General features: G+C 35.4%; 1 protein-coding gene across 4 annotated transcripts in view; it reads right to left on the bottom strand.

Annotated features, from left to right (window-relative positions):
* ZFHX4 (zinc finger homeobox 4) overlaps nucleotides 1-20505 on the bottom strand; it is a 208434-nt gene that overhangs the window by 186968 nt on the left and 961 nt on the right. The window contains exon 1 of one of the 4 annotated variants that reach the window (XM_070747959.1): nucleotides 7326-7370. The exons of 2 other annotated variants lie outside the window; for them this stretch is intronic. The gene's annotated coding sequence lies outside the window, so the exon portion shown is untranslated. Of the gene's footprint in view, nucleotides 1-4815; nucleotides 4890-7325; nucleotides 7371-20505 lie in introns of those variants that run through there. One more of the 4 variants, XM_070747960.1, reaches the window with a different exon arrangement.

Raw genomic sequence — 20505 nt, 5'->3', positions numbered from 1 at the left:
ATGAATATATTGCATGAAATTCCAGAGAAGATATATCCTTTTTTCAAATAAATACTATCAGTATAAAAGAAGGGGAGAAACTTTAAAAACAAAAAACAAGCTACGTATATCTTTTATGGCTGCAATTAATGTATGTTCACTAATATACTAATCTATATATGTTTTTTATCTCCACGTTATGATATAAAGTGGAATACCGTATCATCCAACTAACTTTTATAGCTCAGTTTCAATTGTTTATTAATAAATGTTTCTATTTTCTTGTAAGATTCAAAATCACCCAAAAAAAGAAAAAAAATTAAATCTTACGTTAAGAGTAAGCAGTTGAATACATACCTGCTAGCCTGCTTAGTGTAGTAAATTCTACCAGCAATTTGAAAGGCCAACGACTTTGATGATCTAACTTCCTTCTATTAGAAAAATATGGACAATGCACTGAAAACCTGTTACTAAGCTCTGTATTGCTCCTGGATAAAAACTGTTCTCTAAACTCTGGCTCAGTCAAATTATAAAACCCACCTACAGCCAGCTTTGCTAATGAAAGGGGGGGGGGGTGCTTTTCTGAACAATGGAAGAATTCCCCTGCATTTAGAATGCAGTTCCCATTAGAGCTAAGAATCAGAAATGCCACTTTTACCTCTGTTTTTTTAATTGATATTGTCCCAACCTTCTTCTACGGTTCAGTGAGACACTGTTTGTGAAATGATTAAAAAGAACGTGATCTGATCAAGAGCAGAGAATAATGGTAATGGAATGCTAGGTTAGCCATAGTGCAAAGTGCTGGGAACGAAGAGCAAGGGACTTTTTACTCTATTGTTTTTATTCCCATCTGCTCTTTAGACATCTCAGATCACTTTGATTCTTTATTTACTCTGCTAAAAATGGGTTAAAAGTTGCCCACTTACATTTGGGAACAAGTTACAGATCTTCAAAAAGAGAGAGAAGGAAAGAAAGAAAGAAAATAAATAAAAATCCTTGAATTATATCAAGTTTCCAAAAGGTCATCACTGTCTCTGCTGTGGCCTTTTCCCTATCCCAAATCCTCTATCAATATGTCATAGTGAGTTAGGCAAAGACAAAAGAGAGGCTCAGTGTGAAAACTGCACATATATCTAATCCTGACAAAGCAATGAATAGGCCTTCACAAGTATAATTATGCTTGTTTATTTGTTACCACGTACAGAGAGCTGATGAAAAAATCCATCAAAGTGGTATTATGCAGACACCAAGAGCTTCTTTTCTTTGGTTGCTAAAGCCACATTGAGGCTTAAATTCCTTATTGTTAAAATCAGAAGAAAAGAGGAGGAAGAGAGATTTTGGTTGGACTTTTTTGCATCAGTTGCTGACAGATCTTTTGTGTATAGTGCTGTATTATTAGATGCATTAGTTAGAGGCTTGCTCATTCAGTCCCCTCATTTTAGACCATATTGGAATCTGTAATTATAAAATGCTACTCACTTTACCTTTACTCTGGGTGTGGCTGACATCTGACTGATCACAAGTGAAGCAGATTTAAAATCTGACTTATTTCCCTGCCCCCCCTTTCCTAAAATATTGAGACTTAGAATTTCCAAAGACAGGTAAACTACCTGAACAAAAAGCATGAGGTCGAAATCTAAGGAGAACTGAAAGCGTAATCAAACTGAGATATAGATCTTTGTAACAATACAGAAACTAAGATAGGCAAAAGTGAATATGTTCCTGTAACAAATTCAAGCCTGGCTGCCTGTGTGAACTTCTACATCTATCTGGAACCTAATTCCACTAGCACATGAACCAAAGTTCTAAAAAAAAATTATTATTGAAGCAGCCCCAAGATAGTACGGCAGATGCATGAGGCAAAGACGACCCTTTTTCTTGGAAAGAGATCCCTATAAAAGCCATGACACACTAAGTCACCCTATCAAACAGCTTTAGGACAGCATGACTTGAAAGATCAGAGTTGGGGAATGGGTGCCAAATAACCTTCCCTGCTCTCTTTACGAAGAGAATTATATCAAAGTAAAAGCAATATGCATAGTTAATGTCTTTGTGAGCTTTCCAATTTAAAACAGAAAAGCTGTAATTTTTCTTTGCTGGCAATCTGGAAACACTCTGGAGTTAATTACAGCTGATTCGAAGTGAACGACACAAACAAAGACCAGTCTATGTCCAGACAATTATACTGCATTAACCAGCTTAGAGCTTCCTGCTGATGTTTCAGAGCTCTTCTATTACACCCTTCTACCTTCCCAGCACGATAGAAAATGCTTCTGCAAGGAGGAATTAATGAAGAGAACTGCAAAAGAATGTGTGACGACCTCTCCTGACACGGCAAAAACTTTCCACCCATGTCACGACAAAGGGGAGAAAGTAATTAAGTTTGAATAAAAGGATGTAACCAAATATATTGTGTACTTAAAGCATCACTTTAAAAAGAAAACCAGAAAAGTTTGCAAATCACATACTTGACTGATTGTGGAATCACAATATTGTTTCATGTCTTTTTACTTTATCATCTTCAAAGGTTATTGGTTCAGATTTTTTTGAAAAAACTATCACCATTATTTTGAAATGTCATGTGACAGATCAGTTTTTTACATGTCTTTGAAAAAGTTGTTTCCTTATTTTATATATATGAAGGTTTCAATGATAGCCAGATTGTTATTTTTAATTTAAATTACACAACTGAAATATCACTGTTAATTCTTTTATATTGTTCCCAGCTGTCTCTGTGAAACTAGTTCACCTTAATTCCTCCATATAAAGACCAGCATTTTGCCACCAAAAAAATTGTTTCTTTTCAAAATCACCCTGTATAACAAATATGACAATGTATATTTGTAGCCGCCCTGAGTCTACGGAGAGGGGCGGCATACAAATCTAATAAATAATAATAATAATAACAACAACAACAACAACAATAATAATAATAATAATAATTCTTTTCTGTTTAGATTAAATTCTCTTTAGATTAAATTTTGTAATCAGTTGCCTTGATCATGATTTTTATTTTTTATTTTTTTTAAAATAGCAATCAACAAGCCCTTTTTTGGCATTGCTTCAGTATTAATCCAGCCAGCAGTATTTAATTACAAAGTAACTACCTTAGTCTGTAGCTTAAATTGTGGAATCAGGAAAACACTGGATAAATAACAAAACAACATTTCTCATGTCTTTCTTTTATAGAAAGGTGCATCTGAACAGCAGTGACCCAGTAAAATTTAAACAGTAATCCTTTGTCTTATCTATGCAAAGTAGGATTAGGGTTACAATGATGACTGCTTAATCCCTTTGATTTTCCTTTGCTGTATAAATATTAATCTACAAATCAATCAAGTCCTGTATTGTAATGCACACAACATACTTTGTGAAAGGTTATGTAAATTATAGTCATTTTACAAGCTCCATCTGAAAAGAACTTCATGCTTTCCTTTTCATCCCAAAATCTGTATTGGATTTAAAAATTGAAATTTTGTATGTACAAAATGAAAAACCTGAACCCTTAAATTTTCAAAATTTGTCCATAAAAGAGATTTCCCCCTTAATAATATACTGTTCTGCCTTCATAGATGTTTAAATTACCAAATCTACTATTTTTAGATACTACCAATTAAGTAAATCATCTTTAATTTTTGTGAGAGTGCTTTTGAAATCTTAATGAACTCAAAAGGTGTAGATGTGAGAGACCAGATGTTTTCCTACAATCTTATGTTTTGAAATAGGCTACTGACACATTTTATAATGTCATAAATGCTGCTATGCTGAAATAATCCTACAGAATACATTTACTGTAGAGTTTTAATTTGTTAATTCAAACCAAGGATTACATTCAGGCAAGTTTGTTTTACTTAACAGTAAAACTATTGAAAGCATTGAATTTTATATTAGTGATTACAAAGTCTTAAATTGGTTGCTATATTTCTTCTAGAAATATGGACCTACGGTAGTTAGCAATCCATGCAATTCTTATTTATTTAACTGTACTGCAATAGTAGGGAAATAGTAAAACAGTAAATGAGAAAATATATCTTCAGTTATACATACTGTAGTGCAAAATGAAAGATACAATACTACTTAAGGCTGTGCATATGCTGTTCTTAAGACACAGCCCTTGAGTGACATTTCCTGCAAAATATGTAGAACTAGGAGTTATTTTCAATTGGACAGGTTTCAATAAAACACATCCAGACATACATTGTCATTTAATATGATTTAATCTTAAACGTCTAGTTTGGCTATAGAATTATTTAAAATATAACGTAGTCATTAATATTGTTCTAGAGTAATCTGCCAAATTTTGTTTGGCTAATGCAAAATCAGCTGGGACTTCTGTTTTTATCAAATAGAGCCTTTCATCATCTTTTTCCAGTGGAAGTAAATTTGACTCCTCTAGTGAAGTAAGCAATTCAGTAATTAACTTTTGTGTTTTAAAATGTATAAACTTTAATTGGTTTTCATTGTAAACAAACAAATGTCAGCCACAATTATAAGCTCTTTGATTTAACACATATTATTCCTTTACAAACAAACCTGATGTCAGGCAAATTAAAATCAAGTAGCCAGCTATTTTAAGTTGAATTTACATGAACTGCCAATCACTTGATTACTAAACTTTAATATCATTGTAGGAAAACTATTTCAGTAAAAATAACTATAAAAATTATAACATTAAGACAGATACATATATAGAGTAAGTATATTGAAAGGGTAATGTTATCTTCAATCTACAGTTACCATTCAAACAAAATTACCTAGTATGAAAAAAAAGCAATGTTGGACTCATGTTTGCCTCCCCACACATAAAGAACCAACTGAAGTAGCTCTTTCACTTACCATCTTTGAACTTTAAACAACAAAATATCAATGTGAAACAACTTCAAGGCATGAAGACTTGGAGGTTTATTTACTGACTAGTGTATCTATTAAGACCAGGAACAAGTGGAGCTGTCAGGATGTAATGAAGGTAAATGATTAGTTAGCACTGAAGCTGAGCTCTTCTTCAATGCAATAAGAGTTAATTAAAGTTTACCACCAAACATCAACCAAAGCAGGATGTTGATCAGGTTTCAGCATTAAGTGCAAACAGACAATGGTTGGCAGCAATTAGTGTAACTATCAAATGACATGCAACAATAATTATACATTTAAAATAGCTCAATGTCTGGTGGGGAAGGGGAACCTTATCAACCCTCTTTGACTGCACTACAAATATTCAAAGAACAGGAAACAGGTGTCAGATATTTCATGTTAGCACTGTAAATCAATAGAATCCAACAATAAAAACACAACCAATATACAACTATGTTATCTGTAATGGAGGAATTTACTCTTCATGAAAGAGAAAAAATTAACTGCTTGCTTGCAACAAAGGGAAGTGGTACTAAGATCAAATAAAGTACTTGTTGTTGCCTTTCAAAATGACATATAAATAAGCTGGCAAATGCTTTCAATTTAAATCCAATGTCTGGGATTATTTTATTTAAAAATTTAAATTGGATGCAAATTATTCTGCCATTTCAACCTTTCAGCTGCATCTTTTCCACAGATAGTAGAGGTGAAACAAATGTCTGAAACCTTATTTCAGTGATGCCTTACTTCTTTTAGCTTGTATACAGTGGATGAAGATAAATCATTAAAAGGATGGGACAAGAAACCAACAGTTGTCTTTGATAATGTTTTAGGAATCATACAATCTAAAATGTCATGCATTTGACAATAAAAATAATTCAACTATGATAGTTTTAGTAAATCACAAAGAACTGAATAGACCAACATCGCTCACTGGATTGCTATAGTTGCCTGAAGAGTGCCAAAATTATCCACTGAGATAATTGCATCTATTCTACTATAGAAATGAATTTTTGAGCTGGTTGCCTCTATGTCAAACACTAAGCAGAAGACATACTTGGTATAAAACCTCATTCAAGACTTTATGAGTACATTTATCTAGATGTAACCTCTACATAACTTATGTTTTATCATCGGGAGCCATTGGGTATGATGAAGGTTTTTTGACCATGTTTATGATGAAGATTGATGGATAATTTTCTCACATATAGGACAAAAGAAAAGGTTCCTTTATGATCAATAATTTTATGAAAAACAGGCAGCCATGTTTAGAAATTAACAGTTCTTCCAGTTGAGTGATTTAGGAATGCAATTCTATGAAAAGCTATATTGGGACCAATGTTTTAACTATAAGAAATTGGCAGTGAGGTGAGCATCTGCAAACAACCATTTTCAGGATACTTAAGAGGTCAAATGGTTCACTGGGATTTGGAGAATAAACATTCCAAGGGGAAAAAATCCATTGAATGTAAATGTATAGGAAGTACTATCTTTTGGAGTGAATCATCTACCTTACAGTATATCTTTGTTTTACATATTTTCTGTATTTCATGCAGGAAATCAAGGGACCATACATAAAACTTACTCTTCTGGTTGTATCCTGATAACAATCCCTTGAGAAAGGGGGAGGAGCGATAAGACCTTTGTGAAAGTAAAATTACTAGTAGAGGTAAAATTGTAGTAGAGATAAACTAGATTCTGAGAGTTTCCCAGCCCTAGTCCAGGACTTTAAATATTTTCATGTAAACTTTTACTGACATTTTATGACAAAATTGAAGTTAGTTGACCATGATGTCAGGGCCATGATGTCAGTTAAATGGCTCAATGCAAATATCAGTTTAGATGCATGAAGAAGCTACTGCTCCTAAAAAGGCAAATACCATATTAAGAATAATAAAGGATAAAAACATAAAAAGGTTTATTTTAATGTGTGTATCTATGGTGCAATGATACTTGCTAGAATGTACCCTGTTCTGAAAACAGCTCAAAAAAGAGAAGATGAATAGAGAACATATTTGGAGTTCCCTGGTTCAACTCCACTCTGGAGGAAAGTTACAACAAAGTTATAACACAGGAGTATTAGCTTTGTGAGGGGAAAACTATACATGACAGTGATATAAACATATGAGTAACCAGTGCAGAAAATTAATATCAAATGGTTTTATTTATATGTTTGCACTAATAGAATCCAAGATGATTTCATAAAACTCAATAGTTGTAGAACAATACAGAGCAAATGAAAAAGTTTACTCTAAGTTTACAATGATTCTAACAAGCAGAGAGAGGCAAGATCACTATTACAATTTGTAACAATAAATTTAAAGCATCCCTTGCATGTACCCTGAATGCTAAATAATTTAGAGAGGGAAAAAGAAACTTCAATAGAAATCAGGATTATGTTTGATGGCAATTAAAGTAACGCAATTTATCTGACTGTTTTTAAAAAACAAACAAACCTTAATTTTGGCAAATATATAGTAAGTTGAAATACTCACATATCATATTCACTTTAAATCACAAAACAGGCTTCTAAACAGTGATGTTTCTTCTTATAAAGAATAAATTACAATGTAATTGGCTATGTATTCCAGGTGGTTATAATTCCATTGTTATAGCAGGACTGTCATTTAAAGTGAAATAGTCTGTAACCCTCAAAGTAACTGGCCACTGCTATAGAGCAGGGCTCTTCAATCTTGGCAACTTTAAGATTTGTGAATTTCAACTCCCAAAATTCCTGGAATTCTGGGAGTTGAAGTCCACAAGTTTTAAAGTTGTCAAGGTTGAAGAGCCCTGCTCTAAAGAAAAGTACACATTTACAGGCAGCAGAGCTGCATTTTCCTAAGTAGTGAATCTTTGTGTTTCAAATATAAAAATAGTATCAAATATGAAGCAAACTAGAAAACAATAGTACATTATCTTAGACTACTATAAGCAAAGAATCATCATTCTTATCAACTTTACGACCTGACAAATAGACCAAGAGTCTGCAAAAAGTTTGCCTGGAGAGCTGCCTCAAACTTTACCAAAATAGTACAAATGATCTCCACTTCCTCATTCCCTCTCTTATGATGAAGGGAAGTAGATAGACATGCCTGTTGGTTCTTAAAGTGACCACTGGAAATTTACTTATTGAAACTGAATGAAATTTCATTTATAGTATACACAAAAAGAGCCACAATGTGTAAAATAAAGGAGTTAAAATTCTTGAAGTGGAAAAAAAATCCATAATTTTAGATTACTGCAGGGGGTTAAATGCTCCTAGTTCACTCGTGCCTGTCAGTTGTCATAGAGCCAGTCACAAAGGGTGCAGAATACTTTGCGCATGTGCAGAAAGTAATAAAAAACAAATAGCAGCATCTGGGCAGGTAGGCAGAACTTCATGCTTCCTTTGCAACTGACACTCCAATAAACAACAGGCATGAGCAAACTGGGAGCACTTCACCCCTTGATTACCCTCCCAGGTGTATATGCACATAACTAACAACAGACAAATGCTAAAAAATCTGCATTTTACCATTTTTTATTATTCCAACAGATGATGTCTTTCATTATGGCAGACTAATGTCAAACAAAATACATGCTTAAACAGGTGGTGATGCTAAATACATTTGTAGTGGAACATGTACAAGTTTCCATCACAACATTTATTTAATACAAAGCCTCATTATTTTACAATTATTTCTCTCCATCTTGGAACATTATGATCAAAATGGACTTCACCCCCACCAAAACAAATTACATTCTCCAAACATCTTCTGCTCTTCTCTGGCTTTGTGCACAGGGTTAGCTAATCCAAGCATTTCCCCAGAGCTGCATTTAAGCTATGGCCCACTCCCAGCACAAAAGTGTCTCCAAAAGCACTTTCACCCCCTTCAGCACTCATGCGCTCATTGGTCCTGACATTTTCACTTCAGCCATGACAAATGAGCTGATAGCTGTGATCAGATTGCACACAAGTACTACTTTATCTAAAGACATATCATTAACTCTCATCACTATCTTCCAGTATGATTCTTCTTGTTTAATTTGTTGTGAAAATGCAGCTGAGTTTTAAAGCACCAAAACCTTAAGAAACCACAAATAAACACCACTAAATAAAAAGGAGCAGATTTGGACAGGATCAGAACATGACTACCATTAACTAAATGTGTCTCAAGGGACTTAAGTAACTGTACTCAACCTCTGCCCTAGTGCAAACATGCCATTTGAAAGTTTTCTAAAGGTCCCTTCCCCCTTGGTAGATTGCAAATGTTCGTTCTCTCTCTCTCTCTCTCTCTCTCTCTCTCACACACACACACACACACACTCTCAAACATAAATAAAGGCAAACAATCAAGCATAACTAATAAATTTGGAAACCAGTTTCTGTCTCTTAAAATGACTCAAGCTATCTTTTCTTAACATGCATCTGCATTTTCTACCAGAAACGCTTTTCACTTCGGTGTTAGTGAAACCGGTTTGTTTTTCTAACCTACAATAGCAGTATTCAACCTAAACTATTTTGAAAACATAATAATAATTGGGTGCATTCTGAACAGGAGAATTGTTCCCTAGTGGCTGAAGAACCTAAGTTCCACTTACACAGTTGTCACTGAATCTAGAAGCTTTGCAAGGTATATTATTTGTAACGTTTCCAAGCAATTCATCAGAGAATAAACATAAAGGCAGAGTCAACTATGGCACAACAGATATTGGGAATAGGGGTCATGCTTTGAGGTAAAGTGCTATTCACTTCTAGACCATGCAAGGAGCTTTTTATTCCTGCCCTTATTGGAATCAGTTCCCCTTACCAGAGCAAGAACAAAGCCAAGTGCTCATGTGAGGTTTGTGTATAAATCAGAGGTAAGCTACTTTAAGTGTCACTCATGATTTTCCTGTTGACAGTATTCACTTAAATAGACTGCTAGGACTAGCCATACTGGCAAATCTTAATAGTTCTTAATATGCATCTTTTTTGGGGGAAAGAAGTTATTTGCCCCATTTTTTAAAAAAAAAAATCCAAATAACTTGTGTAGCATCAATCTATGATATCAGATTGTGCCATGTCAAATGCCAAGTGTTTGTGAATAAAGCAAATATTAAAATTTCTGCCTCTTTGCTTCTTTTTAGTAAAAAGTATTTTTTTCACTTCATATGTAACAAATAATAGCATATTATTTAGCAACTAGATCAGTTTCAAATATTGTGATTCCTGTAATTATCTGGATAAGAATACAAAACATGGATTGTCCTTAATACAATTTATATATTTAAAATCTCTAATATAAAATCTTCAGAAAGCTTTTCTTTTAAATAATTAACTAGTTGGTACAATGCTAACATGTTAAAGATAATTATAATGTGCACTATGATCATCATAATTAGTTCTCAAATGGTTCCTTGTATGAAAACAGTTTCATGAATTATTACTTTGAAAACACAACAGAATTTGGGCCAATGAGAAACTGAATAGTACATAGCAAGGCAATGCAAGGAAAGTTGCAACTACTATGGCATAGTTAAATTTCATATTCTACTATAGTAGTTTCATTTTTTTCAGTCACAGTAGGAGTACCAGACAATTAAATATTTATCTAAATTAGGCAACTGAAAATCATTGGTTAATGGAATAATAACAGTAACAGGATCAGAACTGAATAGATAAAGCAATCTTTGGAAAATAATTGAATTGAAAAAGGGCCATTATACTACTTTTTTAAAAAAGGAAAAGATGAAAGGTCAGCCAGTGAAAATTATACTGTACTTTCACCTAAATTTAGTACTCACAGAACAGTTCTGGAAAAGTTCTGGGAAACTTTGGTTTTCTCTATTGTTCTGGGTCTTTTGTATCTTAACCTGATTTGACAGAAAAAAACATGTAACTCTTCCCTGGTACAAGCTGAGAGAAGGAGAACCTCTGGTCTAGAGGTTAAAGCTACTACCTTACAGGCAGACTCCCCAGGTTCAAATCCCGGTTAGGGTATGGCTAACTGACTATAGCAAAATGGCTTGAAATGAATCTATACTAGTCTCCCTTCCTTTTCAGTATCATCAAAAATATGTTACACACACATTCATATTCTTAAACAAACTTCAAAACCATAACAAGGCAATTTTACTAGGGTCACAAGTTAAGTATGAAGTAGTGTTGAAACCACCAAAATAATGTAGTTTTCCTAGTTAATATTGCAACATGTTTTACTTATAATGATTTTTTTAATCTTAAATTTGTTTTTAACTAGAGCAAGGTTCTCCAACTGATATAATGGGATAGATTTAAAGTAAACAAATGTTAATGTATACGCTTAGTGTTTACATATTTAAGATGATAGGAAATAATTTTCTATGTAGCATGGATAATTATTGCTTTATTATTATATTCTTCCTTATTCTTATGCATGCATATTATATTTTTTGGATATGAATTAAGAATGAATAATGTTCAGGGCAAAATATGAACATATCCCCAAATCATAGAGTTCTTTGTCTTGTTTTACAACACATTCTACTGCTGCCATCTATGTGACAAATCTGTGTTTCAACAACAATGGTATAACAGGTACATTGATCTAATACATTAAACAAATAACCAAACCATGTCAGAATCTAAAAACTGACCACGTTTCCCAGCACTGCTATCAACAAGCAAACACATCTTGAACCATTCAAGTGAACTAAAATTGGTTTTTCTAACAATGATCAAGTTGTACACATCCACTAAATCAAATCCAAACAGAAGCATACATGTGTGTTTGGGGGAGGGGATTGTTGTTAGTGTTTGTTTAATGGCTATTTACTGGCATGCAGAGCAAATTAAAATTCCCTATTTTAATCTGCAATCCAATATAGCAGACCAGGAAGTTAAGCAAGAGAAAAAGTAGAGCATAACATTTTCAATCACTGCAGAATCATTTTCGCAGGCTGCACTTTATATTTAGTGTCCATAAACCTTATAGTTGTTCCTGAAACTTATAATTTAAACCCTCCACGGAAACATTGCTTTACGTAGAGTTGTTTGTTAAGAAGAGACTTATGAGGAGACTAAGTTTTGCAGGTCACAGACAACAGAGAGTATAGCAATCTACCAGCGTCAAACTCAGAAGCACAAAATGACAGGAGATTAGGAATGGGGATCTGAAAATATAGTAGAAGATGGCTCATTGGTGATATAAATACATTTTCATTGTACAATTGTTAATCCTGTTCCATTTTTTATTAATATGAACTAATGCTCCAGGGTCAAAATATATTTTTCCTGTGTTCCTTGCTTTGGTCCCTTTCCCTGATGTTCCAAATGCAAAACATAACATTTTATGTCAAGTGCATTTAATCATCAAATTTCAAAATAAAATATTAATATTAAACACAGCTACATATACACCATAATGAGCTTTTCTCTTCCATTTTTCATTCATAAGCAAAAAATGAACCATGTTGACCATATCAAGCTTTTACTATACTAAAAAAGCCAATTAAAATGTCACTTAGCTTTAACTCAAACCACACCCAAACAAAATATATCCTTCTTTGATAATGTATTTCCTACAAGATGTTTATAATGAAAGTACATCTTTATTGTTTTATTCAAAAAATTCAAGATTTTTAATCATAAAAACCGGTTTCTCCTGTGTCTGGTCTGTTAGATAAGGGAATTGCCTCTTAGAAACAGTCACGTGCTGCAGTCTAAGCCTATAATACTTACAGTATTGACTTGTATTCATAGAAGTTTATACGGTCCAATCAGATCACTGTTACAATATAAATATAAATATTCTGTTTGTTTAAAAAAAGTTAAAAAAGTAACTTTCAGACAACTTCTAGGCAGTTCTCAAAATTATAAAAACTAATATACTTTAATATAGACACAATACTTCATTTTTTTCTTACGTTGAAATCTCATTAGAATCCTATGCATATTATAAAAGTATCTTAAAATGATAAAATTATTTCAGTCATAAAATTGAGATCAGTCATTCCTAAATAAAATTCTAATATTTCTTTAAATCTCCCACTAGACAGGCCCTATCATTCCAAGTGTTTAGAATAGCAAACTTATAACGAAGGAAAAACAAAAAGGACTTAGGAGAACACTAGAATTACAAAATTACAGAAAGTGCCAATTAAACATTGCCATCCACACTAATGAGCACATAGTAAATCTGTTTCTATATTCAAAAGAAGCAGGCATTTATCTTCTATAATGCTATGAAACTTTGCCAGGTTATGCGTTCTACACAACCTCATTTCCCATTCAGCTGTTAAATCAGTAAGACTATTGTATAAATTGAAGCATATTCACAATCTGGTCATCAAGACCATTTTCTCAGATTTTCATAGAAGAATTATTAAATAGTAAGACAACATCCATGTGTGACAATCACAAGCTGTCAAATCTAGAATAACAATCTAGAACAAAAATGTCACCTAAAAAATTAACACTGTTTTAAATAGAGTTATTCCTAAAAACATAGATACATAGTCAGACTCTCTACCTAAGCATACACAGACTGCAGCCTAGGTTTCCGCTTGTTTAATAGAAGTCATATAAACGAACATTAATCCATGCATCATTCAGTTATGCTTGCTTACTTAATAAAATAAATTCATTTATTTTTACACTAGCAAATTTAACTTTTTAAAAGTTTCCATAGCTTTTGTTATATATCTTTTATGCTATATATAAAACCCACGGTTATTTTGAAGGAGACGTACAAACAAATATAAATTTGTAAAGTTATAAAGAATTTCTCTGGCATCAATCTGCAATATCAAGCTTTAATAACTTACACTGTATCATTTTTGTACAGTTTCCTATTGAGCTGTCAACTGCCAATCATCTACAAATATTTTCTTGTTTATTTTACAAAATGCATTGCATACCAAACAAGCTGCATGCAAGAGACTCCCATTGCAAACACATATGTATAAGCTATATGAATAAACACATAGACCAAATTAGTTTAAGGCTGATTCAAATGATTTTCCTCCCCTATACAGTAATGGCTTCAGGGGAAAAAAATTACACTAACCTGTAAAACAGAAAAGATACTTGGCATGCAGACAGATTTTTATTTCTCCATACTGCATTCCTTACAGATAGAACCAATTGTTATTTTCATCTGCTCCTGCTCTATAGCTCCTTGCTTGATAGTAAATTCCACTGAATTCAAAAGGGCTTACTTTAGCAGACATACATAGCCTTACACAATAAATGTATTTTAACTATCTCAGTTACAGTTGATAGCATATAATTAGACACACAGATCACATTGTCAACAGCTAACCAATTACATTCCTACCTTTAGGCCTCTTCCTGGTCCATTTAAGTCTATAGATATTTTATCAGTAAATTTGATAGAAGCATGGGCATTTAGTAATGACTTATGAGCCCACTGTTTACATATTAAAAACTGAAGTCTAAAGCATGCCATTAATGATACTTATTGCATTCAAATTTCTATTTAGATTCCATTTCATCTTATCAATACAGTAGCATCAAACTCATAAATGTTACGGTTGTATACTAGAAATAAATTGTTTCTACTCTTGCTTAGTTCACAGGGTCAAGGTCTATTCTTTCAACACCAACAAAATAAAAGCACCATCAATTAAAAGAGCTAAAACTATACCTTATGAATAGCACATTCAAAAGCCAATCTTCAGACTACCTGACCTCCATTTATTTTTCTTGCTTGATTTTTTTTAAAAAAAGTCTTCTTCCCACAAAACACAGAAGAGATTCGATACTCAATAGTCAATACCTGATTAGCATGTAGTATTTCTATGACATACAAACCTGGATCTATCATCTTCTTCCTAGCTGCATCATTACATACATATTCATCAGCCTGATGATGAAAATTCAAGGCATTTTTATAAACTTGCTGAAATCTGAGCTTCTGCTTGTTTTCTCAAGTCTTGGACAAACATAACTTTAGGGTGAGCTGAGCAGAGGAGAGAGAAAGAGAAGCTTGCATTTTCGTCTTCCTTTCATCTTAGTCATTCAGTCAACCATTCAGTGCCCTATTCAGCAGAGCTTTTCATTATGCAAAAAAATGCTAATCCTTTCCGATGCTTTCACACTTCTATAAACCCCCATTCCTTCCACTGAAAAGCAATTATATCAGTTTACCTTTCTGTCAAAAACAGGATTAATATTCCAAAACCTGAATCTCTTTTGTTTTTCTATCTTTTGCTTGAGGAAACCAGAGATTAATAGAGGACATTCTCCTTAGAGCCAGAATGCATTATTTTAAATATGATTCTGTTAAGCCAGAGAAGAAAAGGGGAGAGATGAGGAGAAGGGGGGGGAGCTTTAGTTGCTGCGGAAACTCCTTTCTGTGGCAGAACTGACCTTCTCTTTCCCGAGGCTTGAATAGAATGAGCCTCACTCTGGTCTATTAATCAGAAACAAATTATGAAAGAATGTAGCTGGACTGGTTGACACTATCCTGTCTTGGGAGAGTCAGTAACAGCGTTGTAACAATGTCCTCTTCATGGGTAATGAACAGCCATGACAAATGGGGGCTGAGAAACTATTTATTTGCATATGCAAATTATCACACAAAGGAAACATGTACAAACAAGTGTCATTGTAAGGTGGATTAGGCAAACAGCATTTTCTTTTTAAGACATTCTATACCCCAGAACATTAGTCAGCACAATTAAACCAGTCTCCATGGAGACTAATGAAATTTCACCGTGGTATGAGTTAAATTAGATAGCTAGTTATGTGTTTCCCCAAACCAACTTGAAATCCATTATTGTCTCAGACAATACGGCAATTGTCCCAGACTGATCTATGCCAGTTCAACAAGCTCCTGAGTTGACAATTTGCATATGTTAATATAATTAAGCACTAATTATATGAAATCTGTACATCTTCAGCACGCACTTTCCCTGGGCATTTTTCAATTTGAACCTTGGCCAAGACTTTAACCCTTTGAATTATCTGGAAGAAGGAAACCATGCCTTGTGGGTACAGCCCCAAGGCAGATACAGGAAAAGCTCTAAATACAGGGCTTAACCTGACTTTTCCTATTTCCATCCACAAAGTCAAATTTAATTTTTAAAAATGCTACCCAGTCACTACGATCTTGCTTCAAAGCTTACTAAAATATTTAACACTCGGATAAATAAAAGGGTTGCCGATTCATTAATTGTCAAATTTGAAATTGTCATACACACACGCGCACACGCACACACGCACACACACACAAATCTAGCCTGATGTCAATGCTATGACAGCAATAAAAAAAGGAATGAGCACAGAAAAAAGAACAACCAGGAACTAATGAGCTTTACATAAATATATGCTGAAGCAATTAAGCAGTGTTAATTACTATGACAGCAGTTAATTGAATATAATTAGATATTTTAAGCCACTGACTATTGCACAGTTAAGATTAATTTTATTGAGATTAATTGTAAATAAGAGTAGATTAACCGTGTTTTGACAGGCAGACAGAAGAGCAGGAATCAGACATTCCCCCTCTAAAAAAAACCACCCCCATATATTATTTTAATGTCACACCTCAGAAACATCTCGTCAATAAACATGACTTTTCAAAACCAAACAGACAGGAAGCTTGAAGAAAAGCAAACAGCTTGCACAGATTAAAGAGTCTTTTGTCCCTTTTTCATATGTATTTCTTTTAAAAGACCAAATTAAGTAAGTCTGGTATACATTTTTTAGGAAGGAACATTTCACACCGAATGGAAAAAAATGCTCTATCGCAAACAAAATCCATGCAGCTGTGCGGAACTCAGCCCAGATGGTCTGAAGCTATAAAATACCATCAAAATGATAAAGCTAAGGGCCTTTCCAAAATGTGATAAAGTCGCAACCTTGTGTGTGACCTAAATTTTCAGCCATCTATAGTTTCTTCCTTGATCCTTTTTCAATCTAATCATAAATATTCAAAAGACCTCTTTTAATGCAACGCCACCAATGCACAACCACTTTAAAAGGCTAATATCTTACTAAAAGGTCCCTTTGTTAATTAATATGATACAACTAATATCACTCAGGCACAATAGCAGACTTTTTATATCACTTAGCTTAATTCACTTAAAATCTTATTTTTAGACAGTCTTCAAAGATCTAAAGAATACTCACTGCAAAATAATCCAAGCATGCTATTGGAAAAAGCATCAGAATGCTAACAAATCACAAACAAGCAAAGAGCCTCAATTGATTCCAGAATAAATCAATAGGGGATTAACACAATATTTTTAAAGCAGTACAATGTATATATCATATAAATGAATATATCATATAAATGTATATATTCAATACCTTATTATCTCTATTGGAAAAAAAAAAGGCTTTACAGTATTGCGCATGTTTCTATATTGACTATCAACTTCTTTGCCATGCCTTTAGTCTTTTAAAGCAAAAATCCCAAAATGGTATGTGAAACAAGGCTACAACAAGCCATTCTGCAGTGAAGGATTTTAAATCATCCAGCCTCTTCTAATAGACTTGAGACTTATTGAGGTAGAAACCATAAAAAATGAAGAAGGGAAATTTAATCCCTGAAATATTGATTTGCACATTAATATCATATAGGCAGAGGGCAATTTGGCTTCATGGAAATGACACATTGTCGACCCTTGCTGAAGTCAGAGCCAATCTAACTGCTGAACATGTCTGAATCTCAAGAGTTATTAAGGGCTTCCCTTCTTGCCTATATGACTTTTCTCCAGCCTACCAGTGCAATCTTAAATGTATTATCTTTAAGAAATAATTGTAAAACCTCAGGGGTTTTCCAGTTAATGGAAGGAAGGCTAAACCACATCAGATTCTGAAATGCAACATTAAACCCTTGCAATCAACAAAACCACCTCAATTCTCATCCATCCAGTGCAGGATCTAATACTGTTATTAGAGATAATCAAATTTCATTGTGTAAATTTAGGCTCATGGTCAGAGTGGAAGCAGTAAATTCTGCAATATTAAACAGTGATTTTCTCAGCACTTCTTTACATAGTCCCTGATGATGAACAATAAAATATTTTGCTATAGAAGCACAACCTTATATCTATTTTAAAATATTTGAGAGACGCATATTTTTTTCTTACCACTTGCATTTTCAGAAAACAGGCTAATATCATTCTTAAACCTACCAAGCAGGTACTACCACTAATATTACTGTGACTTATACAGATGGTTTATTTGACCTTTCTTTGTTCTTTGAATAGATTTCATTTTTGAAGATTTATGGCCATTGCCTTCTATTTAATTGACCTTATATGTTCATTCCCACAAGAAGGAAAACTGAATACATGTTTGCCTTCCAGAAAGCCTTCAAAGCCCAAAGCAATGCCAATGGGATGCTACAGCCACAGTGTATAGATCCTGGAGTATGAATATTCAGCTAGGCTCACTGAATAATCTGAGGGAGCCTCTGCACTCAAGCCAGGTGCAAGAGGTTAAAACAGCTGGCTAGCCATCTTTCATCTTGGTATGCCTTCCTACTGTTTGAAACTGTCTCACGGTCCTCCCCATAAGCAGACAGCCCTCCCCACAACTATTTTGCACAACACAGAGAGAAAGAGAGACAGGCAGGCAGAGACAGAAGGAGACAGAGAAACAGAAAGACAGAAGGAGCTCCAGTTGTATTCTTTCTCTAAAAAATCTCACTGCAGAAAAGGAAACTCTTTCCAAGTCCAAAGTCCAAAGTATGAAACAGAATTATATTTAAACAGCCACTTTTTTCCCCTCTTCCTTTTCCAATCCTTCAGCCCTGTTTCATTTGTAGTATTTTCATTCTCCCCCTTTCCTTTCTGGCTTTTCAAAAGCCAAGTCCCTTCTCCCTGTCAGCTCTGTCAGTAAATAGAAAGTAAAACAAGGGTTGATGGCACTGAGAGTGTTACATACCCAGGCTGTGTTTTTGCATTGCTCTCAATGGAAGCGATCGATGCCCATGTCACAGTGGTGTTCCCAATCGCAGCCAAGTGTCTGCCTCAACCTAACCAACAACAGGCAGGGCTTCCAAGGCTGCTGCTCACTACCTCTTCCTTTCATCCATCCACTTAGACATCCACCAAACTCTCAAAGACAGAATAAACTATCATCTGCTCTTCAATCACCGGCTCTTTAAGGATCAAGCCACTGGAAATCCTTCCAAAGGGGGAAATCACAATTTTCAAATATACATATGAGAGAAATTTCTCCAGCCTTCAAAATCATCAACCCTCTTCTCCCTCCCTTTTTTAATTTTTTTTTAAATTCCTTCTGCCTTTTTCTTTTTCTCTCACTCTTTTTTCCAGCTACCTGATCCTTGATTAAAATGGAACAGGGTTAATAATAATAATAATATGAAAAAGGCGATGAGAATGAAGGAGAGGAAATGCAACTGTCAGATTACAGGAACAGTCAGACTTCCTGCCTGACCCTGCGGGGTCTGCCTCAATGTAAATCCACCATCTTCTGCCTGGCAAGTTGTCTTTTGGTTGAACTGGGTTGTGGGTTTTTTTTTTCTTTTTTGATGGTAGTGGTGGTGTTGGGGAGGGCGGGAGTTGGGGGGGTGTAATGTTTGCGATGTATGCCTTGGTACCTAAGGTGGAAGAAGAGGAGGAGGAGGAGAACAGGAGGAGGAGGAGGAGGGTGTGCGTTTTACTGAATGGAAGCGGGGGGGGGGGGGGAAGCCTCCTCGGGACGGCGCGAAGGCTGAATCCGGCTGGCTTGAGCCTCTTCTTCTCTCGGCTGGGCCCAGTGCCCCGAGCAGCCGAAGACCCCGAGACCCCCCTCCCCCTCCAGCTGGCAGGTAACAAAAGGAATACAACGACGTCTGTTTGGGGGGGGACGAGGGGTACGGCTGGGGCGCAGGAGGGAAGGGGCGGAGGGCACGGGGGGGCAAAGTTTCCGACCCCCCCCCCCCCCATGTTTTCAGGCGAGGACAAGGTTGCAAGGCAGGCGGCGGACGCCGAGACGCGGCTCCCTTAGCCGCCGCAGGAAGGGATGTATGAGGGGAAAGGAACCTCGGCGCCGCTTCAATACAGGTCGAAAGATGTATCCGCCTCACACTCCGCACGACGCAGAAAAAGAATATATATAACATTCTAATATACAGTATATGTTATTATAATATATATATATATATATTATATAATATAATATATATGTTATTATAATATTATATATATTATATATATTATGTGGAAAATATTATATTTCTTTGGCACAAATCCGATGAAAATAATCTAACGCCGGAGCCCCACGCGGGAGAGAGAAAGGGAGGAACGGAAGCCAGCCACACGGAGGGCGCCGGCTGCCTTTTTCACAAAGGGAAAGAAGCGCCGGACGAATCTTTCCCTCAGCCGAGCAGTCCCCTCAGGGCGAGCCTTAGCAACTCGAGGTCCGGCTGCTCGCTAGTAAAGTAGCGCCCCGGTATACAGCCAGCCGCCGCTTCTCTTTAGTAGCGGGCTCGCCCGCTACGGAAGGGAACCCAGCCCGGCTGCTTTTGCAAATGCCATCCGCACCCCACCTCGAAAGCACGCGCGCGCACGGCCGCCGAGACCGGGGGGGGGGGGGTGTCCCCTCCGTCCCGCCGGTACTCGCACCCCTCAACACCGAAGTCAAACGCGAGCCCTGAAACCCCCTCCCCTCCTTTCAAAGCACCCTAAACTTTCCCCAGAGGCATGGCGCTACGGAATCCGGGGTTAAAAGGGTTGGGGGGGGGAGAGAGAAAG

Source organism: Erythrolamprus reginae, chromosome 3 (genome assembly GCF_031021105.1).
Source record: "Erythrolamprus reginae isolate rEryReg1 chromosome 3, rEryReg1.hap1, whole genome shotgun sequence".
Taxonomy (NCBI): Eukaryota; Metazoa; Chordata; class Lepidosauria; order Squamata; family Dipsadidae; genus Erythrolamprus; species Erythrolamprus reginae.
Note: the sequence above shows the minus strand (reverse complement) of the source record. Positions and strands in the feature narration are given on the sequence as shown.